The following is a 13,563-nucleotide window of genomic DNA, read 5'->3' on the forward strand; positions in this document are numbered from 1 at the left end:
TTCATTAGTGTTTTGTATTAGATTATCATCAGTGTTTTGGATCAGATTATCATCAATGTTTTAGATCAGATTATCATCAAAGTTTTGGGTCAGATTATCATCAAAGTTTTGGATCAGTTTTTTTCATTAGTGTTTTGTATCAGATTATCATCAGTGTTTTGGATCAGATTTTCATCAGTGTTTTGGATCAGATTATCATCAATGTTTTAGATCAGATTAACATCAAAGTTTTGGGTCAGATTATCATCAAAGTTTTGGATCAGTTTTTTTCATTAGTGTTTTGTATTAGATTATCATCAGTGTTTTGGATCAGATTATCATCAATGTTTTAGATCAGATTATCATCAAAGTTTTGGGTCAGATTATCATCAAAGTTTTGGATCAGTTTTTTTCATTAGTGTTTTGTATCAGATTATCATCAGTGTTTTGGATCAGATTTTCATCAGTGTTTTGGATCAGATTATCATCAATGTTTTAGATCAGATTAACATCAAAGTTTTGGGTCAGATTATCATCAAAGTTTTGGATCAGTTTTTTTCATTAGTGTTTTGTATTAGATTATCATCAGTGTTTTGGATCAGATTATCATCAATGTTTTAGATCAGATTATCATCAAAGTTTTGGGTCAGATTATCATCAAAGTTTTGGATCAGTTTTTTTCATTAGTGTTTTGTATCAGATTATCATCAGTGTTTTGGATCAGATTTTCATCAGTGTTTTGGATCAGATTATCATCAATGTTTTAGATCAGTTTTTTTCATCAGTATTTTGGGTCAGATTTTCATCAGTGTTTTGGGTCAGATTTTCATCAGTATTTTGGGTCAGATTTTCATCAGTGTTTTGGATCAGATTTTCATCAGTGTTTTGGATCAGATTTTCATCAGTGTTTTGGATCAGATCTTCATCAGTGTTTTGGATCAGATCTTCATCAGTGTTTTGAATCAGATTTTCATCAGTGTTTTAGGTCAGATTATCATCAGTGTTTTGGATCAGATTTTCATCAGTGTGTTGGATCAAATCTTCATCAATGTTTCGGGTCAGATTTTTATCAGTATTTGGGTCAGATTTTCATCAGTGTTTTGTGTTAGATTTTCATCAGTGTTTTGGGTCAGATTTCCATCAGTGTTTAGTCAGTGTATAAGTTATTGCCATCAGTTTTATTAGTTTTCTCACATAGAAAAAAAAATTGACAATAAAAATAGGCAAAAAACTTTTTGAAAAACTGATGTTCGAAAGTGCTCTTTGTGGAGCTGAAGTTACAGGAAAAATACAGTATTAAAGGGGTTGTCCGTGTCTTTTACATTGCTGGCCTATCTTTAGGATTGGTCATATCTGATGAGTGTAGATACGACACCTGTCACCCCCACAATCAGCTGATAGCAGTGTTGGCACAGGGGCAGGATGTGCTTAGTTTCAGAGCTCCATCAACAGTGTGCAGTAACTGGCTACTGCACAACTTAATCAATAGGGGGTGGATACGCAGTACCTGGCTGAAGCCACTATACTAATAAAGGAGCTGTGCAGCGACGCAAAGTGAGCACATCCGGCCATCAATGGCACAGAGAACAGCTGATTGGTTGTGGTTCCGGGTATTGCACCCACATTATTCAGACATTGATTACCTACAGTGCCATGAACCTTTCTAAATCTTTTCTTGTTACATCTAAAAATGTAAATGTAGTTTAATATGTGATATATACCAATACAAAGTAGCAAGTAGTTGTGACGTATAAAGGAAATGATGCATGGTTTTCTAAATATTTTAAAAATATAAATCTGAAAATTGTGACCTGCATTTGTATTTAGTTCCCCTAAGTCAAAACTTTGTAGGATCACCCTTCACTTCTTTTACTGCAGCAAATTGTTTGATAATTGTCTGTCAGCTTTGCAAATCTAGAGGCTGAAATTTTTGACCATTCTTCTTTGCAAGATAGCTCTAGCTCAGTGAAATTGGATGAAGAGCGTCTTTCTTCCTCATGTCATGTAGGGGACACAGCTAGCATGTGGAAGAAGGTGCTCCGGTCAGATGAGACCAAAGTAGAACCTTTTAGACTAAAGGCAAAATGCATAGTGTGGCAGAAAACTAACACTGTACATCACCCTGAAAACACCATCCCCACTGTCAAACATGGTGGTGGCAGCAACATGCTATGGGAATACTTGTTTTCAAGAGGAACAGGGAAGCTGGTCAAAGTTCATGAAAAGGTAGATGAAGCTAAATGCAGGGCAATGCTGGAAGAAAACCTGTTAGAGGCTGCAAAAGATTTGAGACTGGGGGGTATCCTTAAATTCCAGCAAGATAATGATCCTAAACATACTACCAGAGCTACAGTGGATTGTTTAGATCAAAGCATATTGATGTGTGTGAATGGCCTGAGTATGTGAGGCAAGACAAGAAATATCCTGTTCACAGATGCCTCCAGCTAATCTCACTGAGGTAGAGCTATTTTGCAAAGAAGAATGGGAAAAATGTTCAGCCTCTAGATGGCAAAAGCTGGAAGAGACACCCCCCAAAAGATAGCGCAGTAATTGCAGTGAAACATGGTTCTTGAAAATGTTATGTTATGTTATATTTAAATTTTATGGAAAAACAGAGGGTCACTTTAAATTTATCAGGACCAACTTCACCATAATAAATATATGACAATTCAGTAACTAAAGTTTCTAAAACTATTAGTCAACTCTATTTATACCAGTTGTGCCTAGACCAAACAAATTCCCACTAGCCTTGTTATTTTTGAGTCATCGAGCAGATTATCATATACTATATTTTCTTAGTCTGATAACTATTACTGGGCAGTCACAATCCTTCCTCCCACACTGTAAATCTAACTTATTTTTTTCTTAGATAAAGCCATCACATCCCTCATCTGCATGAAGTCATACAGTATATACAGAAACATTCTTATTTTCTATCTGATGTATCTCCTGATAATGTCTGTCCCATCTCTTTATGACCCATATAAGTTTGTGTGGTTTTACAAGACATTATAGGGCTATGTGCGCACAGTGCGTTTTTCGCGGCGTTTTTGCGCGTTTTTCGGGTGCGTTTTTGGCCTTAAAACTGCAGGACTTTGCTTCCCCAGCAAAGTCTATCAGTTTTCATTTTTACTGTCCGCACACATCTGTTTTTTTTACTTGCGTTTTTGAGTTAAAAAAAAAAATGGACATGTCAGTTCTTTCCTGCGTTTTTCTGCGTTTTCCTCCCATGCAATGCATTGGAAAAACGCAGCAAAACGCAGAGATCAAAAACGCAGCAAAACGCAGCCAAAAACGCACCAAATCGCGGCAAAAACGCATGCTTTTTTATGCGTTTTTTCGACGCAGGTGCGTTTTTAGCGGCCAAAAACACACATAAACGCAGCGTCAAAAAGACGCAGTGTGCGAACCTAGCCTAGCTGTTACCTGATTGTAGTAAACTATCATACCTGTGTTGCTTTATCCTCTATTTTATATCTGCGTTGTTCAGATAATGGATGGGGCGGATAAGTTTATATTTTCAATATGTTCAAATTATCAAAACAAGGAACGAGATTCACCTATTGTATTATTTTTCCCATTATTTTTTGAGCTTATTCAGAGTTAAGTTTTTCTTATACCAGTTCTAATTGTGGTTTTCACAGATAAAAGTCGTATTTATTAGGCTACATTCCCACGATGAGTATTTGGTCACTTATTCATGTTTTAAAAATTCTGCAGCATTTCTGCAGCTATTAGGCAAATTAGATTACTTGCATTTTGTACATGAATTTTTATTGCGTTTTTGATGCTGCCCTGCTTTGTCTCATTTTGATATGTTATGTTTTAACTAGTGATGAGCCAACCCATGGATATTCTGGTTAGCCAAACCAGCACAGACCAACATCAAATTGGTTTCGGCAACCGAACTTGACCTTGACCAGTGAATCCCATACAAGTCAATGGGGAGCCCACATTTGGGGCTGTAAAATGGTTGTGGTCTGGGATAGGAGATTGCAAAAGGAATCTAAATGGGGGTAAGAGCATGTCAATTGCCCTGAAAACAATGTGAATAGATAAATGGCTTAAAGGTCTTCTGTCACCATAGCAATTATGGTTACATGGCAAGTAAGTGAAGAAATTAAAAATTTTAACAGTGATCCCACAGAGCTTGTTTTCAGAGATTCTCCACAGACCATCAATTTAAAAAACGGCTGTTACAGAGCCTGTATTCCCAGTTCACCCACACAGTCAAGATTGCCAGACTTCCCCCACAGAGGAATGTTTAACAAATTTCCCCTATTTAGTCTGTATTTCCGATTCACCCACACAGTCAAGATAGGCAACAATTTTAAAAAGGCCCATAGGAGTCCATCCACAGCTCCAGCTCAGTGGGGAATTTCAACCCAAACAGCTGAGTCTCAGAACAGCCTGCTGTTGTTTCCACCTGGCTGTGCCGAGCTGATGTTGGTGGTGCAGATGTTACACTGACCAGATGATAAAGTGGACGAATTGGAGTTGTAGTATCAGGAAACATGAACAGAGAAATTTACACCAATCCTGAGTGGTGTTAGGACATGCACTAAAATGGTTTCTGCCTACGGCGCAGCCCACATAACTTCCTTTGGACCCTGTTTTCACATTTCACCATCCTTGCCAAGATTGGAAGTATACCCTCACAAAACAAAATTTTTTTAAAAAAAGAACCAAGAGAGCCTGTTTTCTAAGTTCCTCTATAGAGCCTAATTTTCAGCTCCCTTTGCGTACAGTATAGCTGTTGCAGTTAAAAAGCTCATAGTTAGCTTTGTAATTGAGCTAGCGGTCCACCAGCTAGTCTTGCTACTGCCAGTTACAGCCATTTAGACTTGAAGTAGCTCACCTAATCTGCTCAGTGTCTATCCCGGGAATCCAAAGCATTTATTTTTAAGAGATTATTGCTCAAAGCAGGCAGACATAAAATCTTGGTTTACCCATAGAGCAACAGGTTTAACAAATAATGTCTCCTATATAGCCTGTATTCCCCGTTCACCAAGAAGCCAAGATTGACAAAGGTCCCCCACAGACCACCAAATTGTAACAAAGGCCCTGAAACAGCATTTTTACCTTGTCGACCCCCACAGCTTTCTTTGCCTGAGATCCACCACACAGTACCCAATTAAATCAGACATGAGGCATGGAACCCTATCTAACAGGGTGCTCAAAAATCATATGTGACAGGTGCCTGATTTGTTGAGGATCCTGCTGGTTTGCTCGTTTTCAAGGGGATGATGTTGATGCAAGATGCCCAAGCACCTCAGGTGCCAACTTGTGCTTTCAGCAGAGCACCAATTCTTAGACTAACTGTTTAACAGTACTCACAAAGGAGCCAATTTTCTGCCACAGTCGTGGACAGTCTAGTTGCTACATATAAAAAGCTCGCAGTTGGATTTGTGATCAAAGTATTGGGTTCATCAGATAGACTTGCTACTGCCAGTCCCAGCCATTTAGATTTGAAGCGGCTCACCCATGCTGCTCATTGTCTATCCCGGAAATCCGAAGCATTTATTTTTAAAAAATTATTGTTCAAAGCAGACAGACAATAAAACATTGGCATAGTTTACCCATAGAACAACAAATGTAACCCCTTCAGCCCCGGGGCACTTTCCGTTTTTGCGTTTTTGTTTTTTGCTCCCCTTCTTCCGAGAGCCGTAACTTTTTTATTTTTCCGTCAATCTTGCCATATGAGGGCTTGTTTTTTGCAGGACAAGTTTTACTTTTAAATGAAACCATAAGTTTTACCCGATGGTATACTGGAAAACAGCAAAAAAATTCCAAGTGTGGAAAAACTGCAAAAAAAGTGGGATGGCACAATAGTTTTTGGGATGTTTTATTCACGGTGTTCACTATATGGTAAAAGTGATGTGTGGGTATGATGCCTGAGGTCGGTGCGAGTTTGTAGACACCAAACATGTATAGGTTTACTTGTATCTAAGGGGTTAAAAAAATTCACAAGCTTGTCCAATAAAAGTGGCGCACGTTTTGCGCCATTTTCCGAAACATTTAGCGTTCTCATTTTTTAGGATCTATGGCTCAGTGATGGCTTATTTTTGCGTCTCGAGCTGTCGTTTCTAATGGTACTATTTTTGCGCAGATGCTACGTTTTGATCACCTGTTATTGCATTTTGCGTAAAACTTGTGGCGACCAAAAAACATAATTTCGGCATTTGGAATTTTTTTGCCACTACGCCATTTACCAATCAGATTAATTGATTTTATATTTTGATAGATCGGGCATTTCTGAACGCGGCGATTCCAAATATGTGTATATTTATTTATTTTTTAACCCTTTAATTTTCAATGGGGGGAAAGGGGGGTGATTTGAACTTTTAGGGGTTTTTTTTATTTTCATTTTTTAAAACTTGTTTTTACTTTTTTTTTTATTTTACTAGTCCCCCTAGGGGGCTATAGCGATCAGCAATCCGATCGCTTTTATCTATCTGCTGATCACAGCTATACAGCTGTAAACAGCAGATTCAGTCACTTTCTGTTTCTCTCTGCTCGCGGCCGAGGGAAAACGAAAGTGAAACTTCATAGCTGCAGGCGTCATCACATGACCCTGTGCTACGATGGCAACCATCGAAAGTCACGTGATCACGCATGTGACTTCCGGTGGGTGCGGCGGTAAGTAAAAAACATGGCCGCGCGCATATAGATCTTGCTGCCAGACTTTGGCAGCGAGATTTAAGGGGTTAAATGTTGCGAGTGGAAGCGATTCCACTCGCAACATGCACGCACACATGTCAGCTGTTGAAAACAGCTGATATGTGTGCCGACCGCCGCTGTCTGCCCTGCGCAGGGGGCGGGGCTTAACGGGACACGCTCCATGACGGATATATCTGTCCATGGTTGTGAAGGGGTTATGTGGCGCCCTGGACAAGCCAGGTCGTCACAGAACTACACCAACACACCCCACACCCCGGTTAGGCACACCGAAGTCAAACACAAAAATCCTTGTTGCCTTCCTCCAGGGGCTGATGTCCACACCAGGGGGTGGGCCAGGCGGTTGGTCCCGCCCACCGAGGAGTTCACAGTCCTGAAGGCGGGAAAAGGAGTCAGTTTAGTTGAGTTTGGAGTTTGGAAGTTGGAGGAAGTGAAGTGGTAGAGGAGCAGTCTGACGGCGTCCGGGTGTGTGGCCCGGACGGTACAACAAGGTTGGCAGACGGTGGTGACCGTCTGCAGGAGAGGCTAATTGGAGCGAACTGTAAGGACCATGGACGGGCGGTGGCCCGACGGTACCGGATCGGTACGCAAAGAGCAGCCAGCACCATCCGGCAGGGCTTACGGACCCCGACCAGGCTAGGAGTTGCCGTAAAACTGGTCAAATCCGTTAGCGAAGGGAACCTCCGGGGTTTCCCAGCAGTCAAGAGCCGATTGAAGGCAACAGCTCATACCGTAAAGGGAAACACAGTCACCGCCAAGGCTACAGTTCCCAGGGCCAGAGCCTGCGGGCAAAAGGGGCTCCTTCAGCATCCATCCAAGCTGGGGAGCGGGTTACCGGTGGGAAGCCATTGGAACCGTAACACAACACAGGTGCAGGGAAAGGCAGTCACCATCAACCTACCGGGAGAGCTACCGCAGCCGTCTGTGGGACCCGTCCATCCAGCCGTTTGTTTTACCGGAGACTTTGCATTCATCATTGGCTGAGTGAGTACCACCGTGCCGTGCGGCACAGCGCTGTCCCCGCGACCCTGCACCATACCAGGCCCCGTAACCCATCTGCCATCCATCCCTACCCCCTCACCGGGCCCCGGGACAACCAACCCCCCTACCCACGGAGGGGAGAACCAACATCCAAGCTGCTCCCTGTCATCGCTCCCGGGATCCCCCGTCCAGAGTAGCGGTGGTGTCACCAATCTCACCACAACCGTGGGTGGCGTCACGGACAATATCCCTAAACCAAACCACCCCCCTTTAACTCACAGGCGAGGAACGCCGCTCGAGTCCCCGGGATCCGGCCCACCGCTCGAGCCACCACCGAGCAGCAGCAGCCGGACCCGAGCAGTGGGTGAGCGCAGCGTCCCCTCCTCCGCCCGCGACAGTTAACAAATAATGTATCATATATAGCCTGTATTCCCAGTTCACCCACACAGCCAAGATTGACAATGTTTCCACACAGACCATCGAATTGTAAAACATGCCCTGAAACAGCCTGTTTACCCTCACAGCTCTCATTGCTTAAGATCCACCACACAACACCCAATTAAAACAGAGATGAGCCATAGAACCCTATCCACCAGAGTGCTCAAAAACCATAAGTGAAAGGTGGCTCACATGTTGAGGTTTCCACTGCTTTGCTTGTTTTCGAGGGGGTGACATTGATGAAAGATATCCATGCTGCTCAGGTGCAAACTCTGTGCTTTCAGCAGGGTACCAATTCTTAGCCTGCCTGTTTTAACAGTTCCCACACAGGAGCCAAGCCACGAAGAATTTGAAGAACCTGATGAATATGCTCATGATCATGGGCGTACCCAGGATCAAAACTAGGGGGGGGGGGGCAAGCCATGGCCCCTCACCCCACTATACCAGTGCATGACTAGCTCTGCTCTCATCTACTGTACCCTTACCAATCCCCCTCACCCCACTATACTGCTGCACAGCCCATCAGCCTCACTTCACTATACATATATAATTATATACAGAAAATTTCAAGGAAAAAAACCCCACCACTCTTCATGACAATACATATCAAAAGTCAGGTTTTAGTCTTTAAAAATAAAGCTGGCCGACACACACAGAAAGAAATAAAAAAAAGAAAACAGTGGCAATAATGCATTTAAGGTCTCCGGCCGTGGCTCTCCTGACCTGGCCTCCTTGTATTCTCATGGACCGGACCTGCTTCAGGACTGGAGTGAAGCGGCCGGTGACAAGGTCCTTATTGCAAAGAGAGGAGGCGGTGTCGTCGCTGGCGTGTGTTCCACTGTGGAACGCTTATGGGACAAACAGTACCTAGTAATCAAGAGAGGGGGGAGGAAGGTGCCCCCTCACTCGTCATGCGTTCTTCAGTGGAACGCAATTGTGAGGAAGGCCGGCGTGCATTCCACTGTGGAAAGCTTATAGAAGGAAGTGCCTACTCAGAAGTGAGTCTGTGCGCTGATCAGTCTGTGAAGCCCCACCGACCGCCATGGGAAGAGGAAGCGATGTGCGGGGGCGGCCGCATGTTGGGGCAGGTCCAATACGCTCCACTCTCCACATTGCAAAGAGGAGAGAGAAGGCGGTCTCAGCATGCAGCTGACGCCGGCCCTGATAATAGGTGCCCCTGCTTCTAGGGGGGGGGAAGCTGCCCCCCCCTGCCCCTCGCTGGGTACGCCCATGCTCATGATGCTTATCACAAGAAGATGAGTCTACCTATGGATGAATGAATGAATGAATGAATGAATGAATCTACCCATCAGAGGGCAAAAATATGTAATGTCATTAATGAAGTTCTGAAAAATCGCTGAAGTTTTAGGAACCCAAATGGCATCACCAAAGTTTCAAAGTAAGCCTAAGCTGTACTGTAAGCAGTTTTCTACTCAACACTTTGCCAAATACATATGAAGTTATTTGCCACCTTAGATCAAGTTTAGAAAACCTTTTGGCTCCAGCAAATTGATTAAACAGGTCAGGTATAAGGGGTTAAGGATAAATATTATGGATCTTATTAAACTCTGCAAGCATTGGCGCAAACCTCCATCCTCTTTCTTGACGAAGAAAAAACCCAGGGCTACTGGAGAAGAGTATGGTCATACTGTACATGCCTCTTGGCCAGACTCTTTTGAATATACTCTTTCAAGGTATCTCTTTCTGGTAGAGAGAGGTTAAACAAAAGAGTCAGGCATTTTGACACCTGGTATGAATTCGATCATATGACATATGCCGAGAGAGAACTTCACACTCAGCCTCAGAAAACACATCCTTAAAATCCTGAACAAATCCTGGAGGATGAGATTTCACAGATGCCGAGGACTTGGCTAGACAACTGGAGGAAGAAAATTCCTCCCAAGATTTAAACTCCTGAGTTTCCCAATTAATGGTAGGATTGTGTTTAACCAACCAGGACATGCCTAACACCAGTTTAGAAGGTGAAGAAGGAAGGACCATGAGTGAAATGGCTTCTGAGTGTAACTTTCCCATTTTTAGTCACACATTCTCGATCTTAGAAGTAACATGACTTTTAACAAGGGGAGAATGATCAATTGCTGATACCAGTTTAGGATGACAGTGTGTTATAAGTAGTGTGACAATTTTATAGGTTGTGTATTTCTGGACACTGCAATACCAAATATGTTTACTTTATTAGTTTATTTTTGTTTTTCCATAAATATTAATATTTACTGATGTAATATTTTTTGTTCTTTATTGGTGTTTTTTAAAGAATCATTTTAGAAATTTTTTAGTTACTTTTAACTTAGTTTCTCTATTGGGCTTTAACTTTTATTCATCTTTTCTGATCATTAGTCTCATGCATTGCAATCAACATACTGTGACAGAATGTCTGTTTGACCCTGCCTATGACTGGGTTTAACAGGCCACAATACCTGGCACACCAGGAGGTTATTGTTTGACCTCTGGGTGCAATGACAACCATCAGCTTCCCGTGTTTTCAATGGGGGTGCAGATGGGGATGTGAGAGGGAAGTCATTCTAACAACCTTCTACATGCCGCGATCCCTATCGATTGCGGCATCTAGAGGGTTCATCAGCCAAGGGAGATGTGCACTCAGGTCCCGGCTGTTACTGCAGAAGCTCGGCTGTCAGCTAAGCTGAGCTTCTGTCTATGACCTCCGTCGCATGGAGCTCTCACTGTGTTTTCACACAGTGACAGTTTAAGCCCATGACATACAACATCATGGAACTGACACTTGCCCATAACGTACTATGTACATCATTGGTTGTAAGGGGTTAAATGGGGAATTGTATAGACTATAAAGATAAAGACATTACGAAGTTACAAACAGTTCAACAGTTGCAGGAGGACTAAGGATCCTGCTCGCAAGTTTCCGTAATGGCGATGGGGGGGGGGGGTCAACAAAAAAAGTGCTTGTAATGTATCCAGTCATCATTACACTGCGTGCAGAATTATTAGGCAAGTTGTATTTTAGAGGATTTTTTTTATTATTGATCAACAACTATGTTCTCAATCAACCAAAAAGATTCATCAATATCAAAACTTAATATTTTTGGAACTTGGAGTGGTTTTTTTTTTAGATTTGGCTATCTTAGGAGGATTTCTGTTTGTGCAGGTAACTATTACTGTGCAGAATTATTAGGGCAACTTAATAAAAAACAAATATATTCCCATCTCACTTGTTTATTTTCACCAGGTAAACCAATATAACTGCACAAAATTTAGAAATAACCATTTCTGACATGCAAAAACAAAACTCCAAAAAATTAGTGACCAATATAGCCACTTTTCTTTATGATGACACTCAACAGCCTACCATCCAAAGATTCTGTCAGTTGCTTGATCTGTTTACGATCAACATTGTGTGCAGCAGCCACCACAGCCTCCCAGACACTGTTCCGAGAGGTATATTGTTTTCCCTCCCTTTAGATCTTACAGTTTATGAGGGACCACAGGTTCTCTATGGGGTTCAGATCAGGTGAACAAGGGGGCCATGACATTTTTTCATCTTTTAGACCTTTACTGGCCAGCCACGCTGTGGAGTAGTTGGATTCATGTGATGGAGCATTGTCCTCCATGAAAATCATGTTTTTCTTGAACGATACCGACTTCTTCCTGTACCACTGCTTGAAGAAGTTGTCTTCCAGAAACTGGCAGTAGGTCTGGGAGTTGAGCTTCACTCCATCCTCAACTCGAAAAGGTCCCACAAGTTCATTTTTGATGGTACCAGCCCATACCAGTACCCCACCTCCACCTTGCTGGTGCCGGAGTGGAGCTCTCTGCTCTTTACTGATCCAGCCTCTGTCCCATCCATCTGGCCCATCAAGAGTCACTCTCATTTCATCAGTCCATAAAACCTTTGAAAAATCAGTCTTAAGCTATTTCTTGACCCAGTCTTGACGTTTTATCTTATGTTTCTTGTTCAAAGGTGGTCATTTTTCAGCCTTCCTTACCTTGGCCTTGAGTATGGCACACCTTGTGCTTTTTGATACTCGAGTAACGTTGCAGCTCTGAAATATGGCCAAACTGGTGGCAAATGGCATGTTGGCAGCTTCACCCTTGACTTTACTCAATTCATGAGCAGTTATTTTGCGCCTTTTTTGCCCAACACGCTTCTTGCGACCCTGTTGGCTATTTGCCATGAAACGCTTGTTTGTTCGGTGATCACGCTTCAAAAGTTTGACAATTTCAAGACTGCTGCATCCCTCTGCAAGACATCTCACAATTTTGGACTTTTCTGAGCTCGTCAAATCTCTCTTCTGACCCATTTTGCCAAAGGAAAGGAAGTTGCCTAATAATTGTGCACACCTTATATAGGGCGTTCATGTCATTACACCACACCTCTCCTCATTACAGAGATGCAAATCACCTGATTTACTTAATTGGTAGTTGGCTATCAAGCCTATACAGCTTGGAGTAGGACAACATGTATAAAAATTATCATGTGATCAAAATACTCATTTGCCTAATAATTCTGCACACAGTGTATAATAAAAAGGGGTTTACAAATAAAGCTGCATGAGCTGTCAATATTAGCCGGTATTTGTCTAAGTATGGTTACCAAGTGCTATTGGGTGCTCGGAGGATGAATAGAAGGTGAAATATTCTGAGGCATATTTAGAACGGGGGAACAGGGAAGAGTTAGATTATCAAAGTGAGGTCATAAGCCTGTCTAAAAAGATGTGTTGTTAAAGCACACTTAAAAATGTGGGCTCCAAGGTAGTGGATTTCAGAAAACTGGCGAAGCACAAAAAAAGTCTTGGAGACGGAAGTGGGAGGTTTGGATTATTGAGGATATTAGTGTTAGAACAGAATGGAGAGCATGAGCAGGGTTATAGAAAGAGAGGAGGGATGAGGTTTTAGGGTTATGGAGAACTGTGGAGAGCTTTGTGGTTGATAGAGTAGTTGCACTCTCTAGTAGAAGAGTAACCAGTGCAATAATTAGAGGCAGCGCTGTAGCAGCTGCATAGAAATACAACCCTGGAGGCTGCATTCAAAATGGATCTAAAAGCAGAATTTGGTAAGAGGGAGACTGATCAGTAGAAAGTTGCAGTAGTCCAGACAAGACTGAGTAAGTGCGACAGTAAAGGCTACTTTACACACTGCGATATCGGTCCCGATATCGCTAGTGTGGGTACCCGCCCCCATCTGTTGCGCGACACGGGCAAATCGCTGCCCGTGCCGCACAACAGCGGTCACACATACTTACCTGTCCGGCGACGTTGCTGTGACGGGCGAACCGCCTCCTTTCTAAAGGGGCGGTCCGTGCGGCGTCACAGGGACGTCACTGAAGCGTCACTGAACCGCCGCCCAATAGCAGCGGAGGGGCGGAGATGAGCGGGACGTAACATCCCGCCCACCTCCTTCCTTCCTCATAGCGGCCGGGAGGCAGGTAAGGAGAGCTTCGTCGTTCCTGCGGCATCACACACAGCGAGGAACAACTTCGTTACTGTTGCAGTA

Source organism: Anomaloglossus baeobatrachus, chromosome 1 (genome assembly GCF_048569485.1).
Source record: "Anomaloglossus baeobatrachus isolate aAnoBae1 chromosome 1, aAnoBae1.hap1, whole genome shotgun sequence".
Lineage (NCBI taxonomy): Eukaryota > Metazoa > Chordata > Amphibia > Anura > Aromobatidae > Anomaloglossus > Anomaloglossus baeobatrachus.